This window comes from Panthera leo, chromosome F2 (genome assembly GCF_018350215.1).
Source record: "Panthera leo isolate Ple1 chromosome F2, P.leo_Ple1_pat1.1, whole genome shotgun sequence".
Classification (NCBI taxonomy): Eukaryota; Metazoa; Chordata; class Mammalia; order Carnivora; family Felidae; genus Panthera; species Panthera leo.
The window spans coordinates 16,016,757-16,030,596 of NC_056695.1; the positions used below are offsets into that span (position 1 = coordinate 16,016,757).

Consider the following 13,840-nt stretch of genomic DNA (forward strand, 5'->3'; position numbering starts at 1 on the left):
GCTTCAGGCTCCAAGCTGTCAGCACAGAGCCCGACGCGGGGCTCGAACTCATAAACCCCGAGATCATGACCTGCCTGAGCCAAAGTCAGATGCTTAACGGACTGAGCCACCCAGGTGCCCCAGAATTCTTTAAATTAAGTTTCGTGTAGAATACTGCTTATTAAAGGATAAGTAATAGCAATATATTAATTTAATTATTACTTAAATTCAACAGTAATCTCAACAATTGTTAGAACTCAGATCATAAGTTTCTTTTCAGAGAGTATTTTATCACTGACATTTAGAATTGCTGGCAAATGGTGACAATAAAAATACCAGCTTTTGGTCAGTTTCATAATTGTTCTTGAATCTGTACAGATGAGTCACCCCTTACTGTGTGCACTGAATGACCACTCTGTATTGTAAGCGCAGTGTTTGCGCAATGTTCTTGACGAGAATGACGACAGGTTGGCTCTGGTTTAAGAGCACAGGATCCAGTCGAGTACACGCCAGGAGTCTGTTGTCAGGACAGCCCCTTTTTCCTCTCCTGCAGTCTCTCTTCTTTGTACCTATGTTCTGAGATCATGATAGAGCTTTATTTCCCTGTCATCCATTTCTGAGCTTTCACTTTAGCCACTTTTTCTATCAAAAAAATTCTTCCATAAAGGGTTTTGATCCTTCAGGATGTTCACAATGTAAAGACAAAGATAAAGAAGACAACCAGGACTTAAGACTTCAGCATTCAGGGCTTCTGGGTGGCTCAGTCGGCTAAGCGTTTGACTTCGGCTCAGGTCATCATCTCTCAGTTCGTGGGTTCGAGTCCCGCACTGGGCTCTGTGTTGACAGCTCAGAGCCTGGAGCCTGCTTCGGATTCTGTGTCTCCCTCTCTCTCTACCCCTCCCCCACTTGTGCTCTGTGTCTCTCTGTTTCTCAAAAATAAATAAATGTAGAAAAAAAAATACTTCAGCATATAAACCATGACTTTTTAAAAATCCCATGCATGCACACATGTGTAGAAACTACACTTCAATGTTCCAGAGCACTGCTCATGTTTAAAAATTAATTAGATTTAATCAGGTCAACTCAACCATGTCCATCAAGTAATGGACTAGGTGAGGCATAGCAAAATAATACTTTCTAATGATTAAAGTACCTGCGAATTCATGAGGAATCCAAGAAACAGACAGGATAAAAGATTCCCCTATAGTCACACAGCAATCAGTTGTAGACTCAGTTTCCTCATCCCCTGCTAGATCCTTTTCAACTTAAAAGCCATGTTCCCTACACACATTACCTACAATCCAGAGTGGGAAATACCATTGCAATACATGAAGCTATTCAGACACGTAACAGTGTGTGGTCAAAGGCTACAGTGAGATCCCTGGAAATCTAAGGAGGTAAAACCTGCCTGGAGATATCTCAAGAAAGGGCCAGTAAAGAAGATGAGGCTTGAGTTGGCCTTAGAAGCTCTTCAAGTTGAACATGTTCCAAGAACATGGAAGAAGAATGGGTTGCTCCAATGGGCTGTCAGCAAAGACAGAGGAACTCCAGCATATGAGTGAACCATGGCCAGCAAGCAAGTCACCTCACCCCTTTGAGCCCATTTTATTCCACCTTAAATGAGGAAGGGGTGCAGTTATAATGGTATGGAAAAGTGTTATTCACCAGAATTCCTCATGAGATGAGCCTGTATTTATTAGAAAGAAATCCTTTGATAAGCAAGAACAGACTCACATACCAAAGACATTCCATTAACTGCTATGTGTAAAATAAAAAGAATTTATGTATTTTTCATTTTTCTTGAGAGAGAGGGAGAGAGACAGAGACAGAGAGAGAGAAGGAACAGGGGAGGGGCAGAGAGGCAGGGAGACACAGAATATGAAGCAGGCTCCAGGCTCTGAGCTGTCAGCACAGAGCCTGATGCAGGTTCAAACCCATGAACTGTGAGATCATGAACTGAGCCGAAGTTGGATGCTTAACTGATTGTGCCACCCAGGCACCTCTGTATTTTTTTTTCCTGAAATGAAAGGGTAGGAAAGTGAGAAGAAGAAAAAAGAGGGAGAAGGTCAACACGATAGAATGTGGTTATGGGACATAATGTGACCGACCCCTTTCTAATGACCTCTCAAAAGCTCATCAAAGCATACCAAAAAATTATGAAGCGCTAAGTGTGATGGGATTTCTTATAGAAACTGGCAGGTGATAGAGTTCTGCCCAAGGGGTCATGGGTAGAAAAAGATGTAGCACCAAGGATGTGGGAGTCAATTGGCTTCTATGCTACACTCTGTGAGTCGTCCGTATTCACCATCTAGGGCTGCCATAACAAATTACCACAAACTGAGTAGCTAAAACCAACAGAAATTTATTCTTTCACAGTTTTGGGAGCTAGATGTACAAAATCAAAGTACTAGCAGGGCCATGCTGCTTCTGGTAAGAAGAATCTTTCTTGCCTCGTCCTGCTTCTGGTAATGACAATTAATTCTTGGCTTTCCTTGGCTTATAAATGCCTGATTCTAATCCCTGCCTCTGAAATCACATGGCCTGCTTTCCTGTGTGTCTCTAGAGGTCTCCAACTCTCTTTGCCCTTATAAGAACACCAGTCATTGAATTTAGGGCCCATTCTAATACAGTATGACCTCATCTTAACTGCAGCATTTCAGCTGAAAGACCCTATTTCCAAATAAGATCACATTTCCAGGTACCACGGTTATAATTTCAAAGTATTGTTTTGAAGGACACAGTCAACCCACAATAGACCCAGATATATCCCTGAATACTTTGTATGTGCTTTACTACGAGAAGCTCAAAATAGCTGTATAATTGGCTCATTAACTGAGCCTTCGGCTTCTCTTTGCTGGCCCAGAACAGTGGATCTGTGGAGAGCTGAAGGACAGATTTGATGGATCCTTACAATTTACCTATTCTGACAGTATTTAGAGAAGCATTAATTTCAGGTGATAGTTTTCAAGGAAGATTCATCTGTATGTGGGCACATAATGAATAGGCAAATAGTGCTTGGCCTTGCCTTAGAACTTTCCAGATATCTCTCTGGGCACATAGCATACAAGAAGGCTTTTCCGCTCCGTTTCACTTCTTGCCTTTCTTTCTCCCATACCCACGTGGTTGAGGTCGGCTCATCCCAAGTATAGTTGATACATTAGTATTAATGCTATAAAATCATCCACCTCCTTATTATACAATTATGAATGGATGGCAAAGTTGATCATAGTTTTATTTATCAGCTGTAATTATTACAGATCCTAATCAAAGCCTTTCATAAACTCCAAATTTAATATATTGTCTGGTGGCTTTAGGTCATATGCCTTTCTCCTTGACCTTAAAATTCTTCCAATGTCCCTCTTCTGGCCTTGGGAGAGTCTGATGAATTTAAATGGCCTTAGATGGCTTGTCTATTTTCCCACATTGCCTTCCACCACTATTACTAATACTCTTTATATATCCACCACTCTTGTCCACTTCTATTTAAACCAGCCTAGATGCCCTTATTTGGCATTCCTTTGTACTCCTGTAATTTGGTGTTTCAGCCTGTGCCATTAACCTAATCACACACTCACATTAACTGGCTTGTCAACCTCTTGAGGGCCCTTGTTCTTCTCTGCATATTTTATAACATTTAGCACAGTGTCTAACATGTGGTAACTGCTCAAAAAGTCTGCGTATCATTAAACTGAAATTGGGAGGATTATTTTCCATCTTTTTAGGCCTGTGCTCTCCTGAATCTCAACATTCTAAAGGCAGTGAAGTTCACAAAAAAGACATACATTTTATGTCTGGCTTATTTAGATGCATAAGTATAGCATCCTATTCATCTCAAAAGAAGAAAGTATGGGGGTGCGTGGGTGGCTCAATTGGTTAAGCATCCGACCCTTGATTTTGGCTCTGGTCATGATCTCATGGTTTGGTTCATGAGTTCGAGAACACTGCCAGAAGATGCTGTCTATGAACCTGAATTGACCAGAATCTTGATCTTGGACTCTCCAGCCTCCAGAACTGTAAGCATTAAATTTCTACTGAAACAGTAGAAAGCTAACCTGTGGTAATTTGTTAGAGCCAAATGGACTAAGATACAAGGAGAGCAATAAGGCTTCCAAACAAGCCCCTTTAAATGCCATGTCACTAATCAAAAGTTAGGAGTAATGGAATCCTTGGCAATGGGATCAGTTGCTTGCAAATTTGTGGTTTTGTTTCCATTTTCCAAAATGCAAATATCTCTCTGATTTTTCAGGGTTAATTGAACAATTTGGAAGAGAATATGCCCACCTTTTCAAAGACGTCCAATGTTTTCCCCCAAATATTTCCATTCTTTATTCTTCCCTGATTTACACATCATTTTCTCCTGAACAGAGAGCATGCTGTGTGCCAGCTGGACCTGGACTGCAGTAGGTTTGTTTCCAAAGAAGGTTCATGTCCAGAGCATTGATAAAAGACCAAAGAAACTTGACCAGAATTAGGTTTTTAAGGAATATTTGGAGTAAAACAGTCCAAATCTGGATTTTCATCATTATATACTGGGAGGTGGAAAAATTGTTTTAAGGGCCAACTGCAACTATCCCATATCTACAAATTTGTTGCCACCTAGAATTTCTATACCTCACATCTTTACCTACTACAATTACAAGAGGGAAAGAAAGAAAGAAAGAAAGAAAGAAAGAAAGAAAGAAAGAAAGAAAGAAAAAGAAAGAGTTAATTTGCAATAATCTGTTTTAAATAAGACTGAGTAGTTCTAGTCAATCTTCACAGCATGTTATTATAAACATCACTAATGCTTTGTGATTAATAATGTAAGAATTTACCCTCAGTCAACAACACAAAATACTCCAGGCATTGTTAGTGAGTCACTTTTAAGTTATCTGCTACCCAGCTCCTATTAAAAATCCTGCTGTTAAAAGTTGCATAAACAGGCAAACAAAAAATCATCTCAAGGTTACACAGCAGCTTACCTCCTCTTACTTTATCCTTCAACCTCTGTGAATTATATTTAAGTCGCTTATAGACTTGCTTTCCCTGAGCTGCAGTTTTACAAGAAGGGAAATCCATCCGTGCATCTGTTATGAAAATCATGCTGAGGTGAAGGACATTGTCTGTTGTCATGTGTCGCTTCTCTGCCTATACAGTAGTCCCTCCTTATCCATGGTTTTGCTTTCTGAGGTTTTAGTCTCTTGCGGTTAACCGCAGTCCGGAAGCAGATGGTCTTCCTGACATAACAGAAAGTCACAACACCTCACATGATGTCACAGTGCCTACCTAGATCATTTACCTCACTTCATCTCATCATGCAGGCATTTTATCATTTCACATCATCACAGGAAGAAGGTTGAGTACAGCACCATATAATATTTTAAGAGAGAGACCACATTCAAATAACTTTTATTATATCATATTGTTATAATTGTTGTTTTATTATTAGTTATTGCTTTTGATCTCTTACTCTGCCTAACTTAAAAATTAAACATTACTATAAGTATGAATGCATAGGAAAAAAAAACATAGAACAATGTGTACTTTCTACAGTTTCAGGCATCCACTGGGAGGGTCTTGGACCGTATCCCCTGAGGCTCCTAAGTGGGGGCCACAGTATTCTCCCATTAGCGATTTGCTTCAGAATTCAAGGGAAAGAAAAGCTTTGTTTCAGGTGAGGAAGTGGACTGGCCACTGTACTGAGAAGTCGAACTCCAGTGTTGATCTTTGTTGGCAGACAGCTTTTAAGCCTCTCCCATCTCCCTCTGTCCCTTGTGCCCATATTTGAACAAGCTGATAACAAAGCCCCTTCTTTGGTGCCTGTGGGAGATGCAGACCACCACAAGCACTCAGGAACCTTCACCCAGGCTCAACCCTAACAATAAAAACTCAAGCCAGGCCCCTGTCCTCACTCACCAGCCATTTGAGTCTGCTTGAGAGGAGGCCCCTGCTCTCCACTACACCTCAGTGATGTAAGTAACAAATCATTTCAGACTCTCATGGATTGTATGTGGTGTCATCAGTCTCAACATCCCAAACAGATTTCTGGTGGGGGGGGGGGGGGAGGGTCCCTCCTGCTTTGGCAGCATGACCATAACAACTACCCTCTTTCTGAAGTGAGAACTAGATAATATACATCTCCCTTTTGATCTTGACCAATATAAATAACAAGTAATTATGGCAGACTAGTGTGCTGCACATCCGTGGACCCCTCCAAGGCAGGCAGATGGGCATCTCATGGTTTGGACTTGACCTCCGAGACCCAGGTAGGAGCCCCATCTTTGTGCCTTCCTGGAACCCAATACAAGGGAGTATTTACCAGCCTGACTCTCCATTGGGCTGGAGACTCTGCAGGGCAGGTCTTTGCCCATGGTGTTCATCACAGTATTCCCAGCAGGTAGCACAGGGTAGGCACTGAGCAAATACTTGATCAATCAATGACTGAAAGAATGAAGTTTAGGTAGAGAAGCAATTTGCAAGAAAGCAGGGAAAACATTAGTAAGTGTCACAGGGGAAAAAATAAAAAGGCTTCTTCTGTGGCTTCAAAAATGAGAACTATCCAGCAGAAATCCTAACCTACAGCATTCTGCTACACTGAGCTGCAAGTGTGGCATCTAATTGCTCAGGCCCTACGCCACGACAGCCACCTGCATTGAAATACTAGCACAAATCACAATTTACTTCCCAAAAGTTAAACTTCATTAAATATTAGTTTAATTTAATGTTTTCCAGATTAATTTAAGATTAATTTATAGCCACACATTTGCACAGCCCAAGCAGTATCTCTCCTTTCTGTCATTTCTATCATCTTACAGACAGTAGGAAAAGGGAAAATGTATGGTTAAGAAGCGCCGTGATAGAGTAAGTAGGGGGAGATTTAATTAAACTATTACATATCTTTTCCTCGAATGTGGGGAAAAAAACATAAATTTGCCAGTGAGTACAGTAGTATGCATATCAGGAAGCCTGATAAACAAAAACTTTGCAGATAGGAAAAGTGGTTCTTACAAAATGACTTGGGCTCAAAATCTGACATTGTATTTAACCCTACGTTCTCTTCCTAAGTCTAAAATTGTATATTAATGTCAATTTATTCTTTGCTGGTAGAATTTGTTCGCAAAGAAAATGAAAAAAAATATTGTTCATTAATATTCAATATCTCTTTTTGTGCATGACTATCTTTTCCAGAATCATAGGATCTTAGTGCTCAAAAAAGCCCTGGGGAATATCTAGTCCTGTGGAGTTCATATCATTTTAACAGGTGTCCTTCACTTAAATGGCATCTTATATATGGAAATCATGGCTTAAAGCAGCTCAAAGCACAACTGCTTTGGTGAAATTGGGAGTGAGGAATCTGAACCTTCCCCAAACCCCTTCATTCTCAGGAGCTGCCCCCGCCAAGTACTTCATCATCAATTCCAGAGCTCTGCAAACACAGTCTGAAATTCACTAATTTAATGCAACTTCCCCATTTTACAAATGAAAAAAAAAAAAAAACTGAAGCGGGCAGGGCCAAGACACTAGTCAAATTACACTAATAAGCTGTAGCAAAACCAAGTTAGATCCCCTCCTTCCCCTCCTCACTGCTCTTCCGGCTGCCTTCATGGCACTCAGAGCTCCTTGTCCTGGAGGATGTGGCAGCCAAACTCACCATGCAGGTCTGGGAGAGAGTCTAATGGTGGGTGGGGGAATGTCACAAAACAGGACTCTGTGAGCAGAATGGCTGAGCCCCTGTGTAATGAGACTGTGTGCCTGTGACTCTTAATCACTAATATCTGCAGACGGTTTTAAGAAAAATCAAATCTTACAGAACTCTAAAAGTAAGTAAAAGTGCCCCTTCCTCCCACCCCACAGGTTCCACATCTCAGAGATAATCACTTTCCTCTTCACTGAACAGATGCAGAATTCTATTTCTAAACTGATCAATATTAGATCGAAAGATAAGGAATTTCATACTGATAATACATTCCATGTATGCTCCCTTTATAGACTTAGTTTTGGATTTTCAACATATTTTTTTAGTGATTTTCTCTTTTCTTTTTTTTTTTTAATTTTATTTTAGAGAGGGTGAGAGAGCGTGCACATGAACGGGGGAGGGGCAGGGAGAAAGACAGACAGAGAGAGAGAAAGAGAGAGAATCCCAAGCAGTCTCCACGCTCTGCTTGGGGCCCAACACAGGGCTCCCCCTTACTACCCTGGGATCACAACCAGAGCTGATATCTAGAGTCCGATGCTGAACCGACTGAGCCACCCAGGTGCCCCACATTGTCAAGGTTTTTAACATTTATTTCTGTAATGAATGTACATCCTCAGTGTTTCGTTGATTCTCACACATTTTCAGGGAAACTGGAGTTGTTCTGATTTTTGGTTGGTTGGTTGGTTTTCTTTTTTTCCCTTCCTCTCTGGAAGCATTCAGAATGTTTTCTGTACCTTCTGTGTTCTCAAATTTTACAGCTTAGAGTCAATGGTAGAATATGTATGTATGTATGAATGTATTTTCATTTATCCTGCTCAGAATTCAATGTCACTTTTAATCAGCAAACTTATGTTTTTCTTGAGTTCAGTTGAAATGGTCTGCAATTATCTTAGGTATTAAGTCTCAATTTGGTGACATGGGCTTAGCACAAGTGACTCCATTTTGGGTTTATTCTCTCTTTTTTTAAACAGTAATATAAAATATATTTAGTCTCCAGCCCCGTTCCCAGCACAAAGCTCCTAAAATCATTGGAATTTCCTAAGTGATTAAGAGTGATAAAAGTGTCATTTATCATTCATAACAAGCTGCTTTCAACCACACCTAAGATTATGTTAATGAGATGACTTTTGGAAAACCCCTCTGGATGGGTCTGGTTGCCAGAAGAACAACAAGATTAGATGGTTGGAACTTGCAACCCCACATCCCCTCAAATCCCCTTACAACACCTCTGGGGACGGGAGAAGAGATAGAGGTTGAATCAATCACCAATGGCCAATGAGTTCATCAATCATGCCTATGTAATGAAGCCTCCATAAAAACCCAAAAGGACAGAACTCAAAGAGGTAATAGTGAACAAGAATAAATGCACATTCTAGAAGGATGACTAAACTCCACAGGGACAAAAGCTTCTGTCATCAGAACCTGACAGACCTTGCTCTATGTATCTCAACATCTGGTTGTTAGTGTCCTTGAACATCTTTTGTAATAAACCTGTAATCTAGTAAGTAAATTGTTTTTCTGAAGTTCTGTGCAAATTGATCAAACCCAAGGAGGGGCTCAGAAGGAGGGTGGCAGTCTTATGGGAGTGACCCTTTATCCTGTGGGATCTAATGCCATCTCCAGGTAGACAGTGTCAAAATAAATTGTAAGACACTCATTTAGTATCACAGAATTGCTTGCTGTGTGAAAAACCCACATATCTGGTGTCACAGATGTTGTGAGAGTTCTGAGGGTGAGTGTAATAGTTGAGAATAGAAAATGGCTGTCTGGTAGCTCAGTTAGTAGAGTGTGTACTCTTAATTTCTGGGTCATGAGGTTAAGCCCTACATTTGGCATAGAGACTACAAACAAAACAAAACAAAACAAAACAAAACAAAACAAAATAAAATAAAATAAAATTAATAAAATAAAATTAAATAAATAAAATTAAATTAAAATTAAGTTAAATTAATAAAATTAATTGATTAAATAAAATTAAAATAAAATAAAATAAAATAAAATAAAATAAAATAAAATAAAATAAAATAAAATAAAAAAGAGGAGAAACACAGGAGTGTTTTCTCTTACACCTCAGTCATGACTTTTGTAATTATTCATCATGACCTTATTTGACAACAGTAATTTTAATTAAAAGTACAGTGATCCTCTGTTGTCTATTCATATTTACAGTGTCAAGATCTAGGTAGACTATTCAGAAAGACCACAACAACTGTGTAGGTTGGTTTTCCCAGCAGGCCCCTTCCCTGAATGGAAAGGCAAGTTGCAGAAGCATAAGTGGGTGACTATGGCCCAGAACGGCTTCCCTGAGATGTCTGCACAGGCACCCAAATGAGGACTTTAAGAGAACCTTAGAGTATTTCACTTTTAGGCAGAGCTGCCTTTTTTTTTTTTTTCCTAGCGTCTGGTGTAGCTGTCCTGAATTTGCCTCAAATCTGCTCTAATTCCATCTCAAGCCACCTTCCTCACTTCTAGATTATTCTCACATAGATTACATAGTGTATTTATGGTACGTTAGTCTTGTACTAACCATATACTCAGTAAATGTCACAAACTTAGGGTAATCCCATAGGCTCAGCCATTTGAGAAATGAGTTCTTTCAGGAAGTACCCTGATGACGTCCCCATGCTTCACACTCCATTCCTGGTCTTACTTCTGAGTTTCACTCTTCCCTGGGATGTTCTTGTTGACTACAGCTCTTACCTCCAATAAACAGATTTTTCTTGATATTGTCTCTCAATCTGACCCCATCCATTTTTCATCTTATAGTATTTCCTCAAATGTTCTGGTCTGCTACCAGTTCCCTTTCCTTGGTTTTCAATACTGTCATGGTTTTGTTTGTTGGTTGGTTGGTTTATTTATTTTAAGAAAGCGAGAGAGAGAGAGAGAGAGAGAGAGAGAGAGAGAGAGCATGAGTGAGGCAGGGGCAGAGAGAGAGGGAGGGAGAAAATCCCTAGCAGGCTCTGCATGGTCAGTGCAGAGCCGGACACAGGGCTCATGGGACATCATGACCTGAGCCAAAATCAAGAGCCAGAGGCTGAACTGATTGAGCCACCCAGTTGCCCCATGGCTTTATTTTTATTCATTATTTTTCAATGTCTTTTCAGTCAGGATATAGGAAAACAGGGGAATCAAACACCTGTGCATCTTGAACTATGTTCTAGTATTTTGAAAACTTCAACTGGAACACTGAAAGCTTCCACAGTTAAATGTAAAAATAACAAATGTGTCCACATACATGAAGCCATGTACCCAGTGACTTGCCAGCTCTAAGGACAGTGAGGCAGACCACCTACAAGCTATCATTAAGCAGGTCAACTCTGCTCACTCAGCCATTCCTCTACTTCCATACAAGTTAGTATTTCACATACATCCCCCTACATAAATAAGAAAACCTAGCAAAAAGAAGAAAAAGACCTAGAGTCTACAGTCCTGACCAAGGCTCACAAAGATCAATAAACAATCACAAGGGAAGTACAGATGCAGGGAAACTCAGTGATCATCTAGATCAATATCTTATGTTGGCCCACAGGCCACATGAAGCTCTAAGACTTGAAGCTATTCTCTCAAGGGTATCCAGTTACTAGTGATACACTTAGAACTTGAATCCTGATCTTTTTATATCTAGATTATGGCTTTCTACACCTCTGATTGTCTTCTCTTTGTTCCTCTTTTTTCATTTATGTTTTATTTTTACTGAACAAAAAAGCAGAACAGATACCCTCACCAATAAATGCCTCTCCTTCTATCCACCCCTCTTGCCACACACCCTTCTCCATTTAACATTCAACAGTGGAATTCACTGTGTGTGTGATGTCTATGATGTCAGTCTTACTTTGCATATCAGAGGCACCAATATGACCCACTGACTACTGTTGGGGTGAATTCAATGAATATTCAGCATCTAAGACACAGAAAGCACTGTACTAAATGTTGCAGGAAATACTAGGATAAGTAGAAACTATTAAGAGAATAGAGAGATAAAGAAAAATGGCCCATTCTAGCGTATTCAATTCATTCAGAGGGCAGGTGGAAAAAGAGAAGTAGACATTTCAAGTGTCCAATGGTGTCTGGTGCTTCCCCCACTCCAGGCACTTCTCAGGGACCTTGCAGTTAGGTAGGTACAGGTGACTCATTCTGGCCAATGGAGAATATAAACAGCATGTGTCATTTCAAGAAGAAAAACACACAAATGATATTCCAGATTCCTTTTCCTGCTGTGGCAACTAAGGTAACCATGTTGTCCAATGGTGCATCTACAAGATGGGGGGAGTGTCTCTACGCCCGGGGCCCCAAGTGACTATGCAGAGACTCCTGACAACCCATATAGGACGTGTAGTGTGAACCAGAAATAAATGTTTGTCTTGCTAAGCCATTGTAATTTTTGTTACAGTAAAATTTGTTAGAGCAAAATCTAGTCCGTTTAGTGTCCTAATGAGAGGACCCAGTTAAAGAAACCGAGAAGGAGCAGTGAGCAAAATGAGAAGACAGCAAGGAAGAGAAAATCATGTGATCATGAAAATTAAAGAAGCAATGGGGAATTTGTCACTAATAAAACAATAAAAATTCAGTAAAATCCTCATAAAATGAGTTTATCCTCATTGATAATCATTCTATCAACCCTTTGTTCTTTAATACAGCTTTACTCTGTTTCAATAATTTCCTTGGATTGAAAAAGCACATGCAAAAATACCTCACTGCAAAAGTATAAACCTGAAATGTGAAAAACAAATGTATATTACAATCAGACCAAAATATTTACATGATGTAAAACATTAAATAAATAAACCATTAGAATAATCCTATTGAACTAAGCAAATGGAATCCAATAGAACAGCTGTTAATATTATCTTCCTCCATAAAGAGAAACCTTGATGACTCATTTAGAGCTTCATAAATTGTATCTTTTCCCTGCTTGGTATAAATAGGGTTTTTCCATTTAGTATGTTGTTTGGTATATATTGCTAGACTTGATATGCATAACAACATAAGATCCTATCCGTCCATTGTGTCTCCTACACCTGGAAACTCCCTGTCCATCCAAGTACCATGCACCTCAACTAGGCAAATTCACTCAAATAAGCTGAAAAAAATGCACACAGATTAATGGTAATCTACTTCCTCCTATTTATTTCCTCATAAACTCAATTCCAGCATAGCATACTTTTAAAATATGTATATATTATGCATTACAGAAGAATCCTAAGTGATTCTTAAAAAATAAAGTGCCACTAAAACAATTTAAAACTTTTGTGTATTCCCCTGAAATTGCATCCTTCGCCTTTTGTGCGCCTAACCCCCTTGTCCTGATGACAATTCAGAACACCTCTGGCCTTGTTCTCCAGCACTGTAAACATTTCACTGGACCCCTCGAGTGAGCAGTCCTGGTTCAGACTTCCCAAGGAGCTTAAGAGAGAACCCTTGTCCTAGTCGCAGATCTAGGCACCCTGTGAAGAAGAAAGGCAGGATTTGTCCACTGTCCTTCCCTTTACAACATAGGAGATATTGTAAAGGATAGAGAGCAGTAATATTTCTGAGCATCTTAGTCTGAAATTGGGCGAAAGAAAGGAGAAAAGAAAGACCCTTATGGCACGTCCACCACACCGTCCTTACTAAAAGCACTAATAATTCTCAATTATCAAAGCATATATTATTTAGTTTAGAGCATGCAGACGGGCACCACAAGCACCTGACAAACTCAGCTCCTGACACAAAACCATGAGCAATGTTTACTACTTCTTACTTTTCAGGAGAAATTAATCTTCACCAATGATCAGAGAAGCTGAAGGCAATACTATTAAGTGGAAGGTGAGATGTTATAGTTCTCAAGTTGAGGCTTTCACATACAGATCTTTAAAACCAAGTTCAAGCCCTTCATTTTAACCATGTACAGGCAAAGCAAGAACAGGATTCTCTGAGAAGGCTTGAACCAGATTAATGCAAACAGAATTGTACCACTCCCAACCTCCCGTGTTTCCTTGGTAATGTGTGTAATAATCTAGTTAAAATCAATGAAATCAGAATTTCTTATATTTTGATAGCTGATACAACCATATTGGGGAAAAATTGGTATCACCTAGTAAATCTGAACTTGCATATACAACCCAGTAATTCTACACATAGTGTATAGCCTAAATACATACACATAACTTTTTCACAACTATGAGCTATGGTACAGAAATGTTCGTG

The 13,840-nt window shown here is 39.7% G+C and overlaps 2 long non-coding RNA genes across 4 annotated transcripts in view; one reads left to right on the plus strand and one right to left on the minus strand.

The window, feature by feature from the left end:
• LOC122211013 overlaps positions 1 to 5,180 on the minus strand; it is a 90,956-nt gene extending 85,776 nt beyond the window's left edge. For all 3 annotated transcript variants that reach the window (XR_006198421.1, XR_006198419.1, XR_006198420.1), the window contains exon 1: positions 4,941 to 5,180. This is a non-coding gene — a long non-coding RNA (uncharacterized LOC122211013). The remainder of the gene's footprint in view (positions 1 to 4,940) is intronic.
• An 843-nt stretch (positions 5,181 to 6,023) lies between these two features.
• LOC122211014 overlaps positions 6,024 to 13,840 on the plus strand; it is a 62,953-nt gene continuing 55,136 nt past the window's right edge. Inside the window, exon 1 of the long non-coding RNA XR_006198422.1 lies at positions 6,024 to 6,224. This is a non-coding gene — a long non-coding RNA (uncharacterized LOC122211014). The remainder of the gene's footprint in view (positions 6,225 to 13,840) is intronic.